Source organism: Passer domesticus, chromosome W, assembly GCF_036417665.1.
Source record: "Passer domesticus isolate bPasDom1 chromosome W, bPasDom1.hap1, whole genome shotgun sequence".
NCBI classification, from domain to species: domain Eukaryota; kingdom Metazoa; phylum Chordata; class Aves; order Passeriformes; family Passeridae; genus Passer; species Passer domesticus.
The window spans coordinates 42,667,787-42,692,457 of record NC_087511.1 but is presented as its reverse complement, the minus strand read 5'-3'; the positions used below and the strand labels follow the sequence as shown (position 1 = coordinate 42,692,457).

Genomic DNA, 24,671 nt, shown 5'->3' with positions numbered 1-24,671 from the left:
CATGTCCCGTAGTGGGGACCAGGGGTCTGGTAGTCCATGTCTCATAGTGGAGACAATGGCTGTGGTGTTGTGAATTTGGATTGGAGCAGGGGTGGCTCTGGTTTCAGTTTGTAGTTTAAAGGTTCACCTCAGTGACTCATAATTTGGGTGGTTAGTCCGAATTTTTGGGACTCGAAGGGTCCCACTGTGGGTGACAGACAATCCTGGTTGTGGCATGTGTTGTAATTGGATCCGTGTTTGTTTGGTGGTTTTGTGATTTTGTGTGTTTAGGTTGTAGATGCACGGTATTTGTTGTGGTTTGTGAGAGTTTGTGTTGTAAGCAGTATAATTTGTGTGATTTAGCGTGTGTTATTAACCTTTGTAAGTGTTTTTGGGAGTTTTGTAAGCTTAAAGTTGTAAAAGGTCTTTGAAATCCCTGCCTGCTTGCGGAGGGACACTGACACTTTTGTTTGGGACAGCGGACTGATTTCAAGTGTTTGTATTGTGCTTAGACTGCGTGTTAGAGGGGAATTAGGCTGTGTGTGAGCTTGGACAGCATGTGTTTTTGGATGTAAAATTTTATTTGATGTATTGTCAGGTGAAAAAGGCTTTGTGTGAGTTTAGTTTGTTTACTTTGTAGTTAAAAGAGCAAAAGGAAAGCCCAAAACTATTCCTGACACAGTCCGGGTGATCAGGGGAGTAATTTGTTTCCTGGGTAACCGGAGGGGAGTCCAGACTTTGTAGCCTTGTGAAACGCCAAGAGTTTGGTGAGTGCGTGTTTCGATAATTTTATTTGTATGTGAGGTTTGAAGTTGCTAGAATGTGTGGTAATATTTTAAACTGCTGGTGGTTTACCCCCCCCCCCCCTTCTTGTGGAGGGATTTGTGCTGTGCCCTGGCCGAAGTTTGTGTGATTTTCAGCAGGACCTTGTTAAAATAGTTGTTGAGTGTGTTTGTGGTAGTGAAAAACCCCTGGCTGTTTCTTTTTTGTGAGCCTAAACTATTAGTGTTAGGAGTCAGGTCTCTGCGAGAAAAGAGAAATTCCATTTAGCGGCTTTGGTTGTATGCAGAAAACAGAGAGCCCAGAACTAGTGCTGGCAGAGGTAGCCGAGAGACTTCTTTGGTGCCGAGATATGCAGCTGAACTCCGTGTTCTGTAACATTTTCAATCAAAGGGTGAGAGAAATTTGGTTAGCAATCTGAAAAGCTTCAGAATGGGTTATAGTAGTGATTCACACAGCTCTTGGTGCAGCATGGAATCGTCAATTTCTGCCGAAACTCGACTGATATTTTGCAAGGTTTCCATCTGTCCTTTGGTTACAGCGCGACAAGAGATACGCTTTGCTTTCAGCTGCACACTCGCTACAGTGTATGAAAAGTTGCTTACAATTTTTAAACATATTTTAATAGTAATATACCAGGAGCAAAGCATAACAGAGGACCTGATTTAATAAATTATTAATAACCTGTAACTTGGGTGGAGTACCTAACTACATGGTGTGGTTTCCTTAGATTGAATAAAAAGGATTTTTCCCACCCCTTTTTTGTATAACTACAAGTTTTTTCCCTAACAGCTGCTGCTCTGAACCCTGCCTTTGAAGGACTGCTAAGCCTTTCTCTTTTTAGAGAAAAGAAGAAAATTAATTAACAAGCTGTTTTATCCCTTTTGTTTGCTAGCACAACTATATGAGCAGGAACAGGAGGCACAGGAATTGAGAACCTGGTTCAGGGGTATTCCCCTGCCCAAGGAAAGATTGCTGCTGTAATCCATGGATTGTGTTTCGGTGTGCAGTCTGTCAGGACTCGTGGGTCTGGCAAGGGTATAGGTGGTTAATACCTAAGACTGGAATTTGTGCTCTCTGTTATACAAAGGAACAAAAGGCTACCCAGATAGCTATACGAATTTTGTTGGCAACTCCTCGAGAGGTACAGGATAGCTGTAAAATACTTGGGTTGTTGGAAAACGGGGTTTCAGGAACCTTAAAAAAAATCAGTGGAAATTCTTAGAGTTGAGTGTGGCCAGTATATTTTTGTACCAAGGGAATACCAAGTGAAACTTAAGAATTGGGATAAGATCAAAAGACATTGTGAAAAAGAGATTCCCATAGGAAGCCCTTTAGGGTGTATCTTAACACACTGGAAAGAGCTGGTGGGCTATGGTGGTAGAAAAACTAAAAGGGAACTTGTCAAATTTTCCACGTAGTGGTGGCCACTCTATAGACTTGATGGAGGAGTGAAGTGGCCAGCAAATGGTACACTGGACTATGAGACTCTTACAGTTAATGCTTTTCTTTAGGCGTGAACAGAAGTGGCAAGAGGTGACTTATGCTGATATGTTTTTCAGCCTTTGAAATCACTCTGAGTGACAAAGGGATTGTGGGATTAGGCCTCCATCTGATTCACTGGTATTGGCTCTTGGAAAGGATAATAAAGCTAACAGGGAAAAGCTCAAACAGTGTTGTAGCACATTGTTGCCATGATAATTTAGGGAAAAAGCCTCTGCTAGGATTTTTCCTGTCCTGAGGAGCTGAGGGCCTCAGGAAAGAAATGTAAACAATGGCTATCTGCTGCTGTGGAATGCCACGGGTGCATCTTCCATTGGTTCATGTGGATTGTTTTCAATCAGTGACCAATCACAGCCACCTGTGCCAAGGCTGTGAGCAGTCACAGGTTTTTGTTATTCATTCCTGTTTCTTCTTGTTTTTGTAGCCTTCTGATCTTCTTCTCTCTGTTCTTTTAGTATAGTTGCAATGTAGTATTTTAGTATAATATATAACATAATAAATCAGCCTTCTGATGAAAATGGAGTCAAGCCTCGTGTCCTCGTCCAAGGGGTTGCAGTTTAAACAAGAGCACATGCTCAGTCCAACAGAGATCTTAGAACAAGAGACAGTAGAGGCACTTTTACCACCCCCTAGAAACCAGAAAGGAGGCAGGGTGTCGGAACCCAGGACATCTCTCTGGATGCCCTGGATGTCTCAAAGCCCTGGCAGGGGCTCGGAGACCCTGGCAGGAAGCCAAAGACACCTGGAAATTCGATCTTAATTCATGGAGCAAATTGCCAACCTTATATGAAGAATTACAGGCCACAAAAGTTTAAGTAGTATAATAGTAGCAATCACAGGGGGAAGGGAAAAATTTTAGAGCACTGTACAGGGGGGTTTTGTGTGTTGTACAGGGGGGTTTGGAATTCTGTACATGGGGGTCAGGGATTCCAAGATGGAGGGATTTGGGCATGCCCTGTCCTTCTTTCTTTTTCTTGGCATCCATGTTCAGGATGATGTTGGCATTCACAGATTGGTTCATGGTGAAGGTACACTTGCCAACAAGGGTGAAAAGTATTGGAAATAGAAGGTAAATATACGTAGTTTTCACTATAAAAGAGACAACCGCCCCGTGGGCGGGAGAGAGTGCCCTTGGCTGTCTTGCTGATCAGACCTCGGCTGGACAGACAGAAAAACTTTGTAGATAAGGAACAATAAACTCAACTGAAGACCAAAAGCAAGAGTCCAGACTCCTTCTTCGAAAGCGCGGCCTGCCCAGAACCACCTTTTCCCATGCTGGGGCAGAGACAAGTGACAGCCGACCCCGGCAGCAGGGTAGAGGAATGAGTAAAATTGGAACCCTCACCAACTTTAGCCTCCCCTAACTTATCTTCTGGTTCATCTGCCCTGGGAAAAACAGTAACTAAGGTAGGGGTTTCCCCACCAACTCCTGAATTAAGGGAACCATCGAGGCTTTACCCACCGTTGCCTAGTAGTGATAGTGAATGGGATGAATCTGAACCAAGTCCTAAGCCTTCCCTGCAAGGTCCGATAGCATCAAGGGCCAGAAGGCAAACAGAATGAACCCACCCCCACAAACAACTAGAAAGCAAACTAAAGGAATCATACAAGCACCCTTAAGGCAGGCTATAACCTCTAATGGGGAACCAAGGATGATTAAGGCCCCCTTTTTCTCAATGGATTTGGAGGCTTGGGAAAAGACTGCTAAGGGTTATTGGAATGACCCAATAGGGGTCGCTAAAAGGTTAAAGTTTATGGTTAAGCAGCATTTACCTGATTGGGCAGACATGCAGTTACTACTAGATGCCTTAACAGAAACAGAGAAGCAGTTTGTTTTGAAGGTAGCCAAGCATTTAGCTGAAGATGCTTGCGCACCAGCACAAGAGGATATCAAAGATGTATTTCCCCTTCAGGATCCGATGTGGGATCCCAATGAACCTGATGAATTGGCACAACTTAAGAGATACCAAGACTTTATAGTGAAAGGACTAGAACGAGCAATTCCTAAAACCATAAATTGGTCAGCCTTATATGCTGTTAAACATGGTCCCTCTCAAACACCTTCTGAATTTTTAGATCACTTGCGGGACGCGATGCGGCGATATACCACCCTTAACTCTGGATCGGATGAAGGAATACAACAACTAATACATTTATATTCAGGACACTCCACAGGAGATATCAGGCGGAAATTTCAGAAGATCCGGGGCCCAAATAGCTGAATCTTGGAGACTCTATTGGATGAAGCATGGAGAGTGTTTAGTAATTGGGAGGAAGGATATAAACAAGGGATGAAGAAATTAGTAACAGTAGTAAGGGAGGGAGAAAAGGAGAAATGTGAGCAAGACCTGCCAAGACAAGGACCACCCTGACTGGGAAAAGATCAATGTGCATTTTGCAAGAAATTTGGACACTGGAAAAACCAGTGCCCAAAACGAAGAAGGGGCGATGAACAGACAAAAAGCGATTGGGGGTGGGGGGAAAGGGTGGTTGCTCATGTGAAAGAGGACTGAGGAGGACCGGAGGGCGCTACCATAGGGCACCTTCTGGTTATAGTTAAACTGGGGAACAAAGAAAAGGAAGTGGAATTTTTAGTGGAAACAGGGGCAACATTTTCAGTGTTGAATAAGGCCCTAATACCTCTAACAAATGATTATGTTATGGTAAAGGGAGCTACTGGTCCGTCTGAAAGAGCATGTTTTTGCAAACCATTAAAGTATAAATTGGGAAAGCAATGGGGGATTCATCGATTTTTATACATGCCTGATGCTCCTTCTGCACTTTTGGGCCAGGATCTGCTCGAGCAGCTGGATGCAAAAATAATATTTAAAAATGGAGAAATTAGTTTGGAGGTAAAGGACCAACAACATGTGGAGCTGTTAAGCCTAATGTTAATAACCAAAGAAATTGAAATTGTAGGTGAAGGAGAGAAAAACTTCAAGAAAATAATGGATCAAGTATTCCCTGGGGTATGGGCTTCTAATATACCAGGGAGAGCAAAGAATGTATTGCCCATACAAATTAAGCTCAAGGAAGGGAAATGACCAGTAAAGGTTAAAAAATACCCCCTGTCTTGGTTTGAAAAGACAGGAGTCTGTGAAGGAAGGCAAAAGCCTCCTGTGAAATGGAAAAGGTAAACCCCCTCCTTCCAATTATCACAATTTCAGAATTAAAAGGGCTCTCAGGCAAAGATATGGGAATGAGAATAACAGTTTTTTACTAGGAAGAAAAAAAACTAAATAACAATGTAATTTAGCACAAGCAAAAAAACCACTGGCAGAGTGAGAAAAACCTGACACCCTGAGAAGTCAGGGTGCTGATAGTAGTCCAGCCAGATGGTGGCTGCTCCTCCTGGAGCGGCGATCTGCAGAAGGGTGTAGATCCTTTCTGAAAATGCGGCGAAGGAGCAGCTGGGCCTTGGTTCCTGATTCCTCTGGTAAATCCAGTGAAGAAGGCTGTCTGTGGTCTCAGAAATGCTTGTTTTATGGTGGCAGGGATGCTTGGCTCCTCCCTCTGGGCGGAGCATCTCCCAATGGGATGATGTAACTAATCATACCAGCCACAGTGAGTAATTCAATAGCCCATTAGCAGGAGATTATCTTCCTGGCAGTGTCATTGTTCTTGAAAGAGATAAGAAAAACTGCCTAACCCCCAACAGATGGCAAAAATAGAATACATGCTTATTTTACAAGCCAGGACATTATCCACCCCTTATTCTATTTCCATCTGTGTCACAATGAAATCTTATACTCAGTTCTCACTTAAGACCAGGTTTCCCTGTGGTACACAACGGGTTTCCCCATCTTTCTGCATTACCCACCAAGTGTAACCAGGTCCTTGAGCAAAAACAATCCCACGGATGGGTTTGTCTCTGCCTGAGGTGGGATTAATCCAGACAGTTTTCCCTAAAATACCCTTCATATGTACCACAGGGACATTATCTCCATCTACTGTGTGCAAGGGTTCAGACTGGGCAGGGGCAGCTCGATTGATGGACCCTCGGGTGTTGACCATCCAGGTTGCTTTTGCCAGGTTATTTTCCCAGTTTCTAAATGTTCCCCCACCAAGTGCCTTCAGGGTAGTCTTAAGGAGTCCGTTGCACCGTTCAACTTTGCCAGCAGCTGGAGCATGATAGGGGATATGATATATCCATTCGATACCATGTTCTCTGGCCCAGGTGTTGATAAGGCCGTTCTTGAAATGGGTGCCGTTGTCAGATTCAATCCTTTCAGGTGTGCCATGTCTCCATAGGACTTGCTTTTCCAGGCCTAAGATGGTGTTCCGGGCAGTGGCATGAGGTACAGGGTAGGTCTCTAGCCATCCAGTGGTGGCTTCCACCATGGTCAGCACGTAGCGCTTGCCTTGGCGTGTCTGGGGCAGTGTGATGTAGTCAATCTGCCAGGCCTCCCCATACTTGTACTTGGACCACCGCCCCCCATACCACAGGGGCTTTACCCGCTTGGCCTGTTTGATGGCAGCACATGTCTCACAGTCGTGGATAACCTGAGAAATACTGTCCATGGTTAGATCCACCCCTCGGTCTCGTGCCCACTTGTAGGTAGCATCTCTGCCCTGATGACCCGAGGCATCGTGAGCCCATCGAGCCAGGAACAACTCCCCCTTATGGTGCCAATCTAAGTCTATCTTTGACACTTCTATTCTCGCTGCCTGATCTACCTGCTCGTTGTTTCGGTGTTCCTCATTAGCCCGACTTTTGGGGACATGGGCATCTACATGACGGACTTTCACCGTTAGTTTCTCCACCCGAGAGGCAATGTCTTTCCATATATCAGCAGCCCAGATTGGTTTTCCTTTACGTTGCCAGTTGGCTTTTCTCCACCTTCCCAGCCAGCCCCATAGAGCATTGGCTACCATCCATGAATCAGTATAAAGGTAGAGCTTTGGCCACCTCTCCCTTTCAGCAATGTCCAGGGCCAGCTGAACGGCCTTGAGTTCAGCAAGTTGGCTCGATCCACCTTCTCCTTCGGTAGCTTGTGCAACCTGTCGTGTGGGGCTCCATACGGCTGCTTTCCACTTCCGGTTCATCCCTACGATGCGACAAGAACCGTCAGTGAAAAGAGCGTAACGTGTTTCCTCTGCTGGTAGTTGGTTATAGGGTGGAGCTTCTTCAGCTCTTGTCGCTTGTACCTGCTCCTCATCGTCAGTGAGACTAAAGTTTTCACCTTCTGGCCAGTTCGTAATTATCTCTAAAATCCCAGGGCGATTCAGGTTTCCAATACGGGCGCGCTGGGTGATGAGGGCAATCCATTTGCTCCATGTGGCGTCGGTGGCGTGGTGGGTAGTAGGAACCTTTCCTTTGAACATCCACCCCAGCACTGGTAGTCGGGGTGCCAGGAGGAGTTGTGCTTCTGTGCCAATCACCTCCGAGGCGGCTTGAACTCCTTCATAGGCAGCCAAGATTTCCTTCTCTGTTGGGGTGTAGTTGGCTTCGGACCCTTTGAAACTTCGGCTCCAGAATCCCAATGGTCGACCTCGAGTCTCACCAGGCACCTTCTGCCAAAGGCTCCAGGACAAACCATTGTTCCCGGCTGCAGAGTAGAGCACATTTTTGACTTCTGGTCCCGTTCTGACTGGGCCAAGGGCTACAGCATGAGCGATCTCCTGCTTGATCTGGGTGAAGGCTTGTTGCTGCTCAGGGCCCCAGTGGAAATCGTTCTTTTTGCGGGTAACCAGGTAAAGAGGGTTCACAATCTGGCTATACTCGGGAATGTGCATCCTCCAAAAACCTATGGCACCTAGGAAAGCTTGTGTTTCCTTCTTGCTGGTTGGTGGGGACATAGCGGTGATCTTGTTGATGACCTCAGTGGGAATCTGGCACCGTCCGTCTTGCCATTTCACTCCCAGGAACTGGATTTCTCGGGCAGGTCCCTTGACTTTGCTCTTCTTGATGGCGAAGCCAGATTCTAGCAGTATCTGGATGATCCTCTTACCTTTCTCAAACACTTCTGCCGCTGTGTTCCCCCACACAATGATGTCATCGATGTACTGCAGGTGTTCTGGAGCCTCACCCTTTTCTAGTGCAGTCTGGATCAGTCCATGGCAGATAGTGGGACTGTGTTTCCACCCCTGGGGCAGTCGGTTCCAGGTGTACTGCATGCCCCTCCAGGTGAAAGCAAACTGAGGCCTGCATTCTGCTGCCAGAGGAATGGAGAAAAACGCATTAGCAATATCAATAGTGGCATACCACTTCGCTGCCTTGGACTCCAGCTCGTACTGGAGTTCCAGCATATCCGGTACAGCGGCGCTCAGCGGTGGAGTCACTTCATTCAAGGCACGATAGTCCACAGTCAATCTCCATTCTCCGTCAGATTTGCGCACAGGCCAGATGGGGCTGTTGAAGGGTGAGTGGGTTTTGCTGACCACCCCTTGGCTCTCCAGCTCACGAATCATTCTGTGGATGGGGATCACGGCATCTCGATCCATCCGATACTGCCAGCGGTGCACTGTCGAGGTCGCAATTGGCACGAGTTGCTCTTCCACCCTCAGGAGTCTTACTGCAGACGGGTTTTCTGACAGTCCAGGCAAGGTGTTCAATTGCTTAATGTCCCCTGCCTCTACAGCAGCAATGCCAAAAGCCCACCTGAGTCCCTTTGGGTCTTTGTAATAGCCGTTCCGGAGGAAGTCTATGCCCAGAATACACGGGGCCTCTGGGCCAGTCACTATAGGATGTTTCTGCCACTCCTTCCCAGTCAGGCTCACCTCGGCTTCCACCAGGGTCAATTGCTGTGATCCCCCTGTCACACCAGCAATAGAAACAGGCTCTGCCCCCACATTTCCCGATGGTATCAGGGTACACTGCGCACCAGTATCAACTAGGGCATCGTATTTTTGTGGCTCTGATGTGCCAGGCCATCGGATCCACACCGTCCAGAAGATCCGGTTTTCCCGTGCCTCTCCCTGTCTAGAGGCAGGGCTCCTCTAACACTGGTTATTATTCCTTTCCTGGGTATACATACTAGAGGTCCCTTCAAGGGGATCTGACAGATCGTACCCAAAAGCTTGGTCATGGGAGGTTGAGGCTACCTTCACCTTGGTGGAACTCCCCCGGTTAGAGTTTCCCTCCTTGAGTTGACGGACCCGTGCTGCCAGGACAGAAGTGGGTTTCCCATCCCACCTCCCCATGTCTTCCCCGTGGTCACGCAGGAAGAACCACAGATTAGCTCTTGGGGTGTACCCTCTCTCTCTAGCTGGGGAATGTTGGGCTCTGACTTTGGGGCCTGTGACTCGTACGGGTGCTGCATTAACCTTCCTCATTTCCTCCCTCATCTCTTCTTTGAACTCCTTAATCACAGCTGAGATATGAGCCTGCATTGGGCCATTAATCATAATCTCATAATTCCTAAGTTTGTTGGCAACAGAGCCCACTGTCTTTCGGTTAGTGTCAGCATCAATTTTTGCAATGAAAGTGGAGTACTGAGATGGTCCCAGATTTGCCAGACTCCACAGCATTTGCCCTGTGCACCTGACCTTGTCGGGGTCACTATTATGTTGTCCATCCCTCCCAAAGAGTACCTCTAATACTGCCACTTCCCTTAACTGTTGGATCCCTTCCTCCAGGGTCTTCCAACGCATTCTATGGTGGTGCTCCTGCATTCTCTCCCTGTGGACAAACCTCTCTCTGACACTCATTAAAAGCCGCTCCCAGAGAGAAAGGGATCCTGGCTCCCTTACAAAAATCTGATTCATACCTGAGTCCTGGATTAAGGGTCCCAAGTTCCTTGCCTCACCACCGTCCAGCTGCACGCCTGTACCCATAAGGTCCCAGACCCGGAGTAGCCAGGTAGTATAAGCCTCACGCCCTCGTCGCACAATGTCTTTGTGCAGATTACGGAGACTTTCGTACGTCAGGGACTCGGTGATGATCGCAACTTCTGGCTCCCCTGTGGGTTGTGAGGTTCCTCCATTCCTATCTCTATCTGGGTGCTCTGCTTTCATCTTAGACCTCCTTGTTTCTACCGGGGCAACTGCTGCTGGCTGTGACTGCCTTTGTGGTTCAGTTGGAACCTGGACAGTTGTAACATTTGTGGGTTCCACAGCTGTACTATTAGACTGTCCCTCTTCAAGGCAAAGGGCGGGTTTCTCACCAGCTGGTGAAATGCACTCCTTCAGCATCTCTTGCATCTCCTGCATCTCCTTAACCAGCACCCTCACCCAATCTGGGTGGTTCGTTTCTGAGGCAGGCTGTGGGGCAGGGTCAGGCTCTGGAGCAGCAGCATCCCTAGTCTCTGGTGTAGGTGTCAGGGTAGTTATCCAGGTTAATCTTCTCTTATCTCTGAGTGCTAAACATAACAGGCATATCAGCAACACCACCCATTGTATGATATCATTAGCACTTAGAGTGGATCTTAAGCCTTCGAAAACTGGTGGAGCAGACCCAAAAAGATGGTTAAAAGGTTGGGAGAAAGTTTCCCCCCGTGTCATTTCCTCACAGTAGGTACCATTATTAAAGTAACTCCAAAAACATGCAGTTAGTGTGTGAGAGCTCTGAATCCATGTACCTGCCATCCAGAGGAAAGTAAAGATCCGTGAATCCTTCACCCAGAGGACAAACTTGATAACAGACACAGTGGCCTTAATTATAGGACCCATATTTAGATAAGGGCCTGTAAATGGGAAGTATACACTTGCGACCACATGCCACCCAAACCAGGGAAAACTAGACCACATGGTGGTACTTAAAAATTAAACTTCCTAAGAACTGTTAATCCCTTTTTTTTTTTTTTTAATGCCCTTGTGCCTCACGTTGGGCGCCAAAATCTGTCTTGGTTTGAAAAGACAGGAGTCTGTGAAGGAAGGCAAAAGCCTCCTGTGAAATGGAAAAGGTAAACCCCCTCCTTCCGAATTATCACAATTTCAGAATTAAAGGGGCTCTCAGGCAAAGATATGGGAATGGGAATAACAGTCTTTTACTAGGAAGAAAAAAAACTAAATAACAATGTAATTTAGCACAAGCAAAAAAACCACTGGCAGAGTGAGAAAAACCTGACACCCTGAGAAGTCAGGGTGTTGATAGTAGTCCAGCCAGATGGTGGCTGCTCCTCCTGGAGCGGCGATCTGCAGAAGGGTGTAGATCCTTTCTGAAAATGCGGCGAAGGAGCAGCTGGGCCTTGGTTCCTGATTCCTCTGGGAAATCCAGTGAAGAAGGCTGTCTGTGGTCTCAGAAATGCTTGTTTTATGGTGGCAGGGATGCTTGGCTCCTCCCTCTGGGCGGAGCATCTCCCAATGGGATGATGTAACTAATCATACCAGCCACAGTGAGTAATTCAATAGCCCATTAGCAGGAGATTATCTTCCTGGCAGTGTCATTGTTCTTGAAAGAGATAAGAAAAACTGCCTAACCCCCAACAGATGGCAAAAATAGAATACATGCTTATTTTACAAGCCAGGACACCCCCTAAAGAAGAAAGACAGAGAAGGGACTAGCCCAATCATAGAAAACCTTTTGCAAATAAGACTGTTAAGAGACTGTCAGTCTGATTTCAATACCCCCATTTTGCCAGTAAAGAAGCCCGATGGGTCATACAGGTTAGTACAAGATCTACGGGCTGTTAACAACGGAACTGAAGATTTGCATCCAGTAGTTGCTAACCCTTATACCTTGTTAATTCGTTTAACACCTGAACTAACCTGGTTTACTGTTTTAGATTTGAAGGATGCCTTCTTTTGCCTCCCGCTCCATGAAGCTAGCCAGAAAATGTTTGCATTCGAATGGGAGAACCCCAAAACTGGACGGAGGAACCAGCTCACATGGTGTGTATTGCCATAGGGATACAAGAACTCCACCACTATATCTGGGGAGCATCTTGCCAAGGATTTAGAGTCTTGGGAACCTCCACCAGGAGAAGGGCAGTTGCTCCAGTATGTGAATGACCTCCTAAGAGCCACCCAGACCCAGGAGACATGTGTGGACTGGACAGTAAGCCTCCTAAACTTTTTGGGCCTGCAGGGGTATCGAGTATCCCAGAAGAAAGCCCAGATGGTGAGGCAAACAGTCATTTACCTGGGTTATGCAGTGAGTGCTGGTCAAAGGACCTTGGGGCAGGATCGCAAAGAAGCAATATGCCAGACCCCGAGACCTCAGACAGTGAAGGAACTGAGAACCATTTTAGGCATGACAGGGTGGTGCAGGCAATGGATTTATAACTATGGGTTACTTGTTAAACCTCTATATGCCCTGATCACAGAAGGGAGCAGAGATCTTCAGTGGACAAAAGAAGCAACCCAAGCCTTCAACCCTCATGTCAGCTCCGGGTCTAGGACTTCCAGATATGAATAAACCATTTTTCCTGTTTTCCCATGAAAAACAAGGGATTGCCCTGGGAATATTAGCACAGAACTTAGGCCCGTACCAGAGAGCACTGTCCTATCTCTCCAAACAGCTGGACATGGCAGCTAAAGGATGGCCAGGGTGTCTCAGAGCTGTTGCAGCAGTGGCAGTGAACATCCAGGAAGCACGCAAATTCATCCTGGGCTATAAAATGACTGTGCTGGTATCCCACACGGTGTCTGCAGTCCTTGAGGAAAAAGGGGGACATTGGGTCTCCCCACAGAGGTTTCTGAAGTGCCAAGCTATACTAGTAGAACAAGATGATGTTGAAATTGTGGTAACTCACATTGTGAATCCAGCTTCCTTCCTCAGCGGGAGTATGGGAGAACCAGTGCTCCATGACTGTCTGGAGACCATTGAAGCCACTTACTCCAGCTGCCTGGATCTGAAGGACACCCCACTTGAAGATGCTGAAACCTGGTTCACTGATGGAAGCATCTGTGTCATCAGTGGAAAAAGGCACACTGGATATGCAGTTACCACAAGTAGAGAGGTAATAGAGTCTGGACCTTTACCAGCAAACACCTCTGCACAGAAGGCTGAAATAATGGTCTTAACTTGAGCCTTAGAGCTGGCAAAAGGAAAAGAGTTTAATATCTACACGGACTCAAGGTACGCATTTGGAGTGGTTCATGCACATGGAGCCATTTGGAGAGAGAGAGGACTGTTGAATTCACAAGGGAAGAATATTAAACATGCACAAGAGATACTGAGACTACTAGATGCAGTACAACTACCTGAGAAGGTAGCCATCATGCACATTAAGGAACACCAAAAAGTGAGCTCTGAATTGGAGGAAGGGAACATGCTGGTGGACAGAGAGGCAAAAGACTCAGCCAAAGGTGAGGTATTTGAGGAGAAAATGGAGGCAACATTGCTCCCAGATGGAAAAATTTCTATTGAAGGTAAGCCAGTGTACAATAAAAAGGATAAGAAACTTATTAAGGTGGAAAAAGCAAATTATAATCAAGAAGGATGGGCTGTAACAGAGGAAGGGAAACTTGTAGTGCCTTCCTATTTGCTGTGGTCATTAGTGCAAAAAGAACATGAAAAAACACACTGGGGAGTAGATGCCCTGTACAACCATTTGAAAAGAAAAATTATGGCTAGGAAACTACAGGGCACAGTAATACAGGCAACTCGTCAGTGTAGTCTTTGCCTCCAAACTAATCCTAAAAACATCCCAAAGCCTAAAGTTGGACAAATTGGGAAAGGTTGCAGACCTGAGCAACGGTGGCAAATCGATTTCACAGAATTACCCAGGAAGGGGGGGATATCGTTACCTCTTGGTATTGACTGATACCTTTTCAGGTTAGCCAGAAGCTTTCCCTACTAGGACAGCTAAAGCACGAGAGGTAACCAAAGCACTGTTGCAAGAAATAATACTGAGGTTTGGGGTTCCAGCCACCATATCCTCAGACAGAGGGCCGAATTTGTTTCCAAAATTGTGCAACTAATTAGCCACCACCTGGAGATAGACTGGGAGCTGCATACCCCATATCATCCTCAATCGAGTGGCCAAGTGGAAAAGATTATTTCATTAAGCAACATATTGTGATATTGGGACAAGAGGCAAACCTACCTTGGCCCCAGGCTCTTCCATTAGCATTATTGCCAATTCGGACAAAACCAAAGACAAAAGAAAAATTGAGCCCCTTTGAAATATTATATGGGAGACCATATGCAGTTCAAGAAGGAACCACACCTACACAAGTAGGGGAGGAAACCCTTCACAAGTATATGGTAGCCCTGAATAAACAACTGAGAGAAATTGAAAAATATGTGGCTGGAGCTCAAAACAGAGAATTAGATGGACCAGTACATGATGTACAACCTGGGGATTATGTATATGTTTAGTCTTTTGCAGAAAAGACCCTGGAACTGCAGTGGGAATGACCATTCCAGGTGCTCCCCACTACCTTTACTGCAATTAAGATCAAAGAACAGAAGGCTTGGATCCATCACTCCCAAGTGAAGAAAGCCCCTGAGGAAGTCTGGAAAGTGACGGCAGGCGACAACGAACTGAAGCTGAAGCTCACCCGGAACAGCAAATAAATGGACTTACAGAAATCATGGACATAATGGAAAAGGTCGTCACTATTATAGCCATTGCCATAGTTGTAACAGGAGCCAATGCAATACCACACAGGTGCAACGTAACTGGGATATACTGGTGCCAAGGGTGGGCCTATGATCCCCACTCTCGTAGGTCCCTAAATGAGATCCTGAAGGTCATAAATGCACGTTTATGGGAAGGGAGAAATGTTTGGGGATGTAACTGCATTTGTGCAAGATGGGTTCCATGAGGCTTACCATCCACCCATGAAACTCATTTGGATTAGCTCTGAATGCTGTGACAAATGTTTGAGCAAGTGTCCTGAGTTTAGACTAAAAGTAGAAGGGTGTGCAATAAGAGGGTATGATCTTGACTTTAACATCACTCAAGTGTGCACTGAATATCATAAGAACAAGAGCAGAACTACCCTACCAACACAAAAGAAAGCTGTTCCTACCCAAAGGCCAATTATTCCAGAAGTAGAAGAGCAGCTTATAGTTCCTGTGATTACTAGAATTGGGCCGTATGCTATTAAGAAAACAGGAATTCAGAGACTGCTGGTTAATCCAGAATGGTCTGTGAAGCGAGTAGAAATGGGAATACAAGTAAATGCTTCGGACATCCAACCAGAGTGTGCCCCATTTCTCTTTCATGGACTGGACCCCTTGGCTTCAAAAATTAATGCTCCCTAACTTTAGGAGGAAAAAAAGAGATCTCACTGGGCTGCTAGGGACTGAACTGGGAGTGCTGAACACCATAGATTCAGAAGTGTTGATGAATAAATTGACCACAGTGGGGGGCGACTTAGTTAAATTACAGCAACCTTTACAATCCTCCCTGCTAGAACTAGGTGACGACCACTGGAAGTTCTCCAAAGTATTACCAGAATGGGAGAACACTGAAAAACAGGACCATGAGGTAACAATTAATGCGTTAGGCACAGCCAGTGAAAACGTCTCACTAGCTCTTGGGTGTACTCAAGCACAACTATGGATGCAGTCAGTGGCTGCTGCTGTCATCAGGGAGGGTGGAGAGGGAATATTCCCTGCCGAACTCCACAAAATTGTTTGGGATAGTGCATCCGATATGGAAAGGGAACTGCAAGCTTGGTGTCTTTGGTCAACTTCACTTATAACCCTATGACTAGTAAAGTAACAGCCTTTGTTTTAACAATACATAATGCATCAGTGAGCTTAATTCACCCAATACATCCCCTGGGACTAAACCATGAAGGGACTGTGTTGTATCCTTCTGAACATAGAACATGGGCATGAGAAATTAGAGGGGAGTGGCAGACCATCAACCTAGAGCCTTGTTCTATGAGGAAACAACTGCGGTACATATGCAAGGGGACATTAGAAAGTGATAAAGACACACGTTTGGACACAGACCAAAGCATTTGCCACTTTGAAATGCATTCAGGCAATCAGACAAGTTTGCTTGTATATATAGGACAAGGTTGTGTCTGTCTCAGGACAGCATGCCCCGCTGTAATGATATGAAGAGATAAGGGGTCTGGAATCAAGACACAACTCAATACGAGGTATGCATCTTGTTCGATTGATTGGAAACTGATAGGCTCTTATATAGTATTGCTAAGTGTCCACGCGGCTTAAGCGTACACATTATTGGTTACAACAGACAGTCCATGTGCCCTGACTCATGCTATGATTGGTGTAAACCAGCTGCTCATGCTTTTCTTGGTTCTACACTATTTCTGTCCTGCGGTCTGCTGCTATCTTGTGTAATTGCTGCCTTGTGGTTTTACTGGTATCTCGTGGTGTCTAGCTAGCCTAGTCTGCAGCCATTGTTTAACTGTCCAACTTCCTATTATCACTGGTCCAAGGACATTTCAAGGACTGTCTGTTGGCTTCAGACCTGGATTATGCGCTCCTTGTAAAAGTCTGTGCCCTCTCTTTATTAGCCAGGCAGTAGAAATACTTTCTGTACTAATACTCTCTACAATGGACCTGCCTATAGCTCTCATAAGTTAAAAGAGTTCTTCAGTGAGTGGGGAACAGAACACAAGACAGGCATACCTGCAAATCCCACAGGACAATCCATTGTAGAAAGGACACATCAAACCCTCAAAAGAATCCTCAATCAGCAGCAAAGAGAAACAAAAATCATATCTCCAGTTGAAAGACTTTGCAAGGCTTTCTACGTCATCAACTTCCTGAACTGTACACCATCAGAGCCTGACCCCCCAATACTTCACCACTTTGCAAATACCACCCAAGCAAAGCTCACTGAGAAACCAACTGTGCTGGTGAAGGACTCAGAAACACATCAAATTTCTGGGCCTTTCGAGTTGATTACCTGGGGAAGAGGGTATACCTGTGTTCTACTACCATCTGCTCCAAGATAGTACCCAGGAAAAAACATCAAACCCTACCTAGGCACTGCAAACACCACTCCCACAAACACAAGACCTCCTCAAAACCAGACCAGTTCTGCCTGGAGACGAAGATGTCACCGAATGTCCACATACAGAAGAAAAGACCGTCCCATCACGGGACAGCAGACAAAACAGAAAGCTGAACAACATTCTGCTGTATCAAGCTATAAGCCTAATACAGCCTGAACACAAAATTGTTCTCTGAATTATATATTATTACCCCTTTTTACCCTAAAAAACCCTATTATTCCCTTTTCTCAACTCTTACCAAAACCCCCTACCTTATACCCACTCCCCCATCCTTAGCTTATGGAAAAAGAAAAAAAAAAAAAAAGAAAAGGAAAAAAAAAAGGGGGAGGGGAAGGAACAGAGGAAAGGAACAAGGGATAAAACCTTAACCCTCCCCTCCCACCATAAAGATAACAAATTTTGCTTATAATCCTTATCAGAAGCCCCATTCCTGTCCAAAGATGAAAAATGTCTCCGTTGGTGCTGTCCTCACTGCTGCCTGGATGTTCCTCACCGTACTGTGTGCCATCGGCTGGATTAGCCCACAGCCTGGCCATAATGTCTGGGTAACCTTAGCAAAGACATTAAAACAGGATAACATGTGCTTATCCATGGGAAGCATTGATAACCCTCTTTCCACATGTCCAGTAGGAATTCCCTTTGCAGCCCCGTCTATAACTCAGAGCTCCTCCGCACCACAGGTAAGAGACCCAAACAGGTCTGGGACAAGTGGAAAAGAACGTTGCCCAAAGCTCTCAAGGAACCCCAAGAACTGGACCTGTTGGGGACCTCCAAGACAACATACTGTATCAAATTTTACTTTAGATGCCCCAAAAATAATTGGCCAGAAATTGACCAGACAAGAAACAGACACCGAAAAGACATATCACCAATTAAAGCCTATAACTCTCCTGACTTGTGTAATTACACTGCTCGTGTGATCTCTGGGTCCTCTCTCCACCCCAAAGTATTACCCAAGGGAGCGTTTCTCATCTGTGGGTGACCAACTATGGGCTGGGATCCCCTCACGACACCAGGGAGGTCCCTGTAGCCTTGGAAAACTTTCTACCCTCACATCAAATATCACCTTGCTACATAATTGGATAAAAGAAAGTGAATTAAAACACCACAAAAGATCCAACACAGAATTTGATGAAAATTGCAATTCCAAATTATATGATTGGAACAAACCAAAAAAGATTGCTGTCTCCCTATTCCTACCATGGGTAGCTGCATCTAAAACTCTTGGTGAAATGAGTCACCTCTGGTGCTGGCTCAGTAAGCAAGCCAGCGCTACATCGGCTGCCCTGAGCAATCTTTTAACGGAAGAGGAAACCACAAGACATGCATCACTGCAAAATCGAGCAGCAATTGACTTCCTGCTGCTTGCCCACAGACACGGCTGCCAAGACTTGGAAGGGATGTGCTGCTTCAATCTCTCTTCTCACTCGGAATCCATCCACGCAAACATCCAGAAACTGAAGGAACTTGTGAAGGACTTCAAAGTAGAAAACAACCCAGACTGGGTCAATGACCTTTTCAGTCAATGGGGATTAACAGGCTGGGTTGCATCTTTGGTTAAGGGAGTGTTGTGGATTTTCCTTGTAATTGTCATTGTATTAGCAATGTTCTCAAGCCTTTTCCATTGTTTTAAACGAAGTATTGGGAATTCCTTTTTTTCAAACACAGAAAGTGGAGTTGTAGCAGGCACAGGGCCTGCAGTGCCTCCATGGCATTCAGCAGCCTAAGACAGGAAATGCCTGGTCATGATGACTGGACCTAAGAAGCCCCTCTTCTGCTCTCAGACCCTTGCTTATCTCTTTGTAAGCCCACAGGTCACTTTCACCTTAACCCTCACCATTGGACAGTTTTCTAAAACTCCTGCACCCTAAGTAAAGCCCTACTTCTGCCCAGTTCTTCAGAAGAGCTGTCCCTGAGACCTTTGCAGAAGACATCAACAAAGACATCTCTGTGGAACCTCACACAGCCTTCCCCTCTCTCTCCCGGCATGTGCCAAAGGCACTCAGCAAGCCAAGAGCTGAAATCACAAATGAGCTGAGAATCACTAAAGAGCTGGTCTCACTTAAGAGCTGAGCTTGCTAAGACTGCCTGCGGCTCTGGAGCCTGCCTGAGGGGCCTGGCCAGGTCATGCTGAATTGGACTTGTCTGTCTTGGGAACCCACAGCAGCCAGGGTCAGGGAGACCCCGAAACGCCCGAGTCGCCACAAGGACAAGGTGGGCATCGGGTACAGCTGGGACTCCATGGTGTCAGAGAGCTTTCCCAACCTTAATGTTTCTATGAGTTTGTGATTCTATGAAGGGATTATTCAAAACAGATTTGAACTCCAAATCTATCATACACAAATATTGCAAAGGTCAAAATTCATGTGAAAGAAATTTAAGATTATTTCAATCTTATGTCACTGTTGCATATATGTAAAGCCCTATAAATTAAGAGCCTTGTTACCCTTGTAAAATTATGGCTGGGGCCTGCTACTTCAGCTAAGTACAGATATCAGCTAGCCTGACAAGTTCCTGTGAGAAAGGAATTTGCACCTGTGAGAAGAAAGGCTTCTACCCACATCTTCTGTCCTGGAGACAAGAATGGAAACATCATTAGAGAGGAAAGTGTTTGACTGACACGTACATGAGCAACTATAAACTAATGAACTGAGTTGCAGTAAGGTTTCAGTTAAAGATGTGGCAGAGTTGCGAGAAAAGCTGTGCCTCCAATGAGGCCTGGCCTCATACACATCTAGTAAAAATGGTATTTCTGAGTTTGAAGTTTCTCAAAAGATAGATCTTGGCCTTGGACATGCAACTCTCAGTCAGTGACTTTGTTGGCAGAAGGTGAAATAAAATGCAGCTTGTGCCTCTTCTGTGTTTATCTTTTGTGTGTGGGTTTTAGAGTTTGTTTTCTGTTGCTGCTTTTCCCCTGCTCTTTTCACCGCGAGTGTTTTGCGGGGAACAGAGGTGCAGCAGCCCCGGGAGGGCTGTGGCAGCCGAGCTGGGCAATCCCCCCAGTGGGCTGGATTCATGGCCGCAGGGACCTGCTGGGACAGATGGATAATGAGATTATTGGCTCTCACAATTAAGGGATGAATATTGTGTGAATATTAAGAGAAGCTTTATTGATGTATAGTTATGATATTGCAGTCTAGATGTCCTCTGTTGTCCCCATAGTTCTTTTTCCCCTTCTCTCTGTATTGTTGCCATCAGACAGCCTGGATTGTCTAGGACAGGTAGAAAGAAGGCGTGCACATCTACCCCTTGCATGGAGCAGGTGGGAATGGAAGAACTTGTTACTGGGGTGCGGCATGACAACACCTGACCTCCATTCAAGTTGCAAGAAAGCAGACTCCACCAATAAATGGCAAATGAGAACTGACTGACAGACTATGGAGGGGCCAGGGTTGGCTGATGCAACCCCCGGGGTATAACAGGCAAAGCATCCATCTTGAAGATGAGCCAGCCAAGTGGTAGGCCGACACGAGGGAAGCTCCCAGGCCTGTTTTTCCTTATTTAGTGCTTTTGTTGTATTTTTGTTAAGGTTTAATAAACCCTTTACATTTTTAAAGTGAGCAGTTGTTTCTCACAGTGCTGAGATGGGTCCACATGGCTTCCACCACCTCCGCTGCCATTCCAGAGTTAAGAATCCAACTCCGATGGATGTGAGTATAGCACGGTGACCGTTTTGTTTATCCTTCTCCCACGTGGAGGCTGCAAGAGAGCGATGGCTGGAGTTTCCTTCCTGTGGGCAACACATTCCCTCTCCCCTGTGAATGGCACAGGCCCCGCTCTGGCGCAGAGCCGCTTCTGTCTGCCTCTGATGAAGCCTCACCTACTGGGTCTGTGTGCCTTGAAAACGTGGTGCTATAGGGATTTTTAAGTCTATTTTGTTTTCTGACTAAATTATGATTGTTTTATATAGTTTTACAGTTACTGGAGAGATTGAAAAGTGGTAAATGCAATGCCTTATTACCTATCAAATTTTAACATGGTCTTATTTCTTTAACAAGGATGCTAACACATTTGCCATATAAAATGATGCCAGATACCATCACAAAAAGCTGTTGGGTTGTTCAGCAATATGCTAAATTGCATGTTATTATATTTATTTCCCAGTAACCCTGCACTTTAAAAAGTCTTACTGAATTTCTGTTTCCATGAAATTTGCATTTACCATGGGTGTTTCCCATAACTGATTTACTTATAATTCTAATATGCTTGTTACAACTCGAATCCCTCCAGTACAACATTATACTGTTATTTCACTTATGTCTTATTCACCTTTAAGTTGTCTTTTTGTGTTAATAACCTTAGACTAAGTTACATCATGTCATATCTATAACTTTTAAGGATGTTCATTTGAATTCTGTTAAATTAAAGCCCAATATTGTAATGCTCAGTTAGCTTCTGTTAAATTGAATGAGGATAAGTTTTATTAAGTTAATTTTAGTAGATATTATTTCTGTTGAGTTTCACTATTACTAAGTTTGAACAATGTTCTATTCCAGCTTTTTATGGATCCAGTTATGTTTGGTATTAATAGTAATTAACTTTGAGTTCTCTTGAGTGTGCTTTTTGTTCTACTAAGGTGATAATGAAATTATGTTTATTAATTTGAAATCCTTTCAGGGCTCAGTTTTATTAAGTTCATCTTGTTAAGCTCTATCACTGTCCAAATTAATTTATATCAGGTTTGAGTGTTATTTAATCTGAGGTATCATAAATTTTACTAGTGAGCTGTTCAGTGTTTTCTTTTGTTGCATTTTTTCTGTCATAAAGACATTAATGTTTGTATTCCTGTTTTTATAGCCAGCTTTTCATGTACTTTACCATCTTTTGGTGTAATTATCTACAAGACACGTGTCGTTTCAGGATCCTTCTTCTTTTGTTCTCTAGCTGTTTATGTATCTCTTAGACCAGACTACGCCTCTAGCTGGGCTCTGCACTGTGGGTCCATGGTTTGACCCAGTGCTGTCTCATTATTTTTAAGTATTTTTCAGAGTTCCAAGAAATGATATCTCAGCTTTGTCAGAAGCCTCCTCTAAACTGATTGTATTGTGACATCGACTCTAAGCAATCAGATGCAGTCCCAATTGTTATTACAGAACCACTCCAACAGTTTGCTGTGTTTAAAGCATCTCTATGCTGAGCAAATTCTGGAGGAGACAGCTATTGGATGGTTCATTAGTCTTTCATCCCTAGACCTTTACTCGTACGTGCTATTCTTAAGAGCCTTATTTTAAATTACATTTAGGGAATTCTCTCCCACTTAAGAGCTTGAGTGGTGGCCAGGCCTTAGCTCTGCCTGGACAGGAATTTGCCAACAGACCCAGAAGTTTTCTGCATCAAAACTAGATTTGAGTCGCTTTGGCATTGCAATTTGACCCTCTGTACATAACAGTAGAACTATTTTTAAAGGGAGCTTGGGAATTATTATCTGGAAATAATTATTGAAGACCCCACTGAATCAAGGTTTGTCAGCTGTTTGCAGATTCTGGATGATGGTATATTATTTCAGAGATTGCTATTTACCTCATTTCACCTATGTTGTTACTTTTGTCTGCTATTTCAAATATTCCTCATAGTTGTATCCAAATTATTCCTAATTGCTATAAGTTTCTTGTCCACTACACGTATTATTTTACTATGATGTTTCTTCATACTCATAACAAAAAACATGCATCTCAGTCTTAAAAACAGAGGAGAAATTAATGGCTTATGAACATTCAAATAATGCAATATGTACATGAGAAATTTGGACGACTAATCATTTTGAATCATGCAATAGTTACATTAGAAATTTGGAAAAAAGATCATCCCATCTAAATTCCAATTGAGTGTCCCACAGTGAAGCCTAATTGATTCATTAACTTCAGGAGAAGAGATGCCTGTGTTTTATCATCAACAGTTCAAAGCAGTCACCTGTTCATTCCATCAGATACTGATCAGCTCTGAAAAAATGAGGCCTAGAGAAAAGAGAAATAACCTGATCACCTTGCAGCCTTTGTGGCCAGAACAGGAACAGAAGTAGGACTGCCAAGACACAGCTGTGTCTGGCAACTTACAGAGGCAACTGGCCAACAAAAGCCTCAATTCATCATCATGGGACAGTGCTCCTAACAACCTTCTTCAGTTCTTCCCTGTTCCAGCACCCAGGAGGACATTCAGTGATGTCAAAGATCAACATTTCCAGCTAATGGACTTTCTCCTACTTCTCAACTAATTGGAAACAATGGTCATTTCTTTCCATTTCCCTAAGAGACATTGGACATTATTCTTTTGTTTTCTCATGCTGCAAAACCCTGTGTCAATGACTTGATAGAATTGGGTAAGTTTTGTTGATTGTAATTGGTCTTTCATGTATCTTATCCCATATCTAACAGATAACCAGTGATAACCTTCATGAGATCATACCCTCCCAAGAGTGAGCTGTTTCAACATCAGAACATATGAGCGTTTTTTAAATGAAAAAGAGGGGGAGATGTCAGAGACAGGTAGAATAATTATAAAAGAAAGGTCTTATGAAATCAGGCCTTGTTCTGCTATATTAAGAGCTGGCCTGTCATCTCTTCTAAGTGCAGCTAAGCAGTTACAAGTTCCCATGTGAAGCTATTTTGAGAATGAGACTTTGTGAACAATCTATTCTGAGGGTGAAAAACAAATGCACCTGCAACAACGGATTTGTCCCATGAGAATCAGTGAAGATAATAGGTAAACAATACAATAGAGAGATTTGATGTAAAAGTAAAATATATTTTATGAATTTATAATAGAATAACTGGCATAACTAGTAATAAGAATCTATTAACTAACTAAAGTTGCACATGAGGTCTGTAAAACTGTATAAAATAAGTTGTGTGAATAAAGAGTTCTTCTCCGGCTCAGCTGGGTCCTCTGGGATTTTGGTTCCCCCCTTCTTTCAGGCTTTGGCTTCTCCCTTCTTTGGGGCTTTGGTTTCCCTCTTCTCTGGCGCTTTGGGTTCCCCCTTCTTTGGGGATTTGCTTTTCTTATTTTTTGGTTCTTTGGTTTCCTTCTGTGGGATTTTGGTTTCCTTCCTCTCTGGGAATTATTTTCCTTTATTTCTGGAAGTTTGCTTTTCTTTTCTGGGAGCTTGTTTTCCTTCTTCTCTGGGGTCCCTTCCCCTGCCCCTCTCCCCAGGTAAAAGGACAAGCAGACCACGCGGTCCGGGTGCTGTTGGAGAGTTCTGGTGGGAGAGTTCAGTGGATTGTTGCAATATTCAGAGGCTGTGCCACCAAAATAAAAACTCTGCATTAAGAACACTCCATCGGGACCCACTCCTTTCTTCACCTCGCCTCAAAGGTTTCTCCAGCGCAGGGAAGGCCTGAGAAGTGATCCCCTCAACAGCAAGCTCCAGCCCACAAGCTCTGGAGTTCGGAGCATGCCCGGACTTGTCCCCACGTGCCCAGCTGTGACCACAGGTACGGAATAGTGTCTCTGAGGAGGAAGGACCACCGGCGCCGCTATCTGGTCAGCAGCCGAGGCCAGACCGACCAAGGCAGTTCCGTCAGTAATATTGGTAAACACTGATACCCTTCTTTGGTTTTGGATGTTGCTTCCCTATGGAGACA

General features: G+C 44.9%; 1 long non-coding RNA gene across 1 annotated transcript; it reads left to right on the top strand.

Moving 5' to 3' along the window:
• Nucleotides 1-450: 450 nt before the first annotated feature.
• On the top strand, nucleotides 451-24,029 carry LOC135289086 (uncharacterized). The gene is made up of 3 exons (XR_010351886.1): nucleotides 451-746; nucleotides 11,928-13,515; nucleotides 14,468-24,029. It is a non-coding gene; the product is annotated as an uncharacterized LOC135289086 (long non-coding RNA).
• Nucleotides 24,030-24,671: the final 642 nt, after the last annotated feature.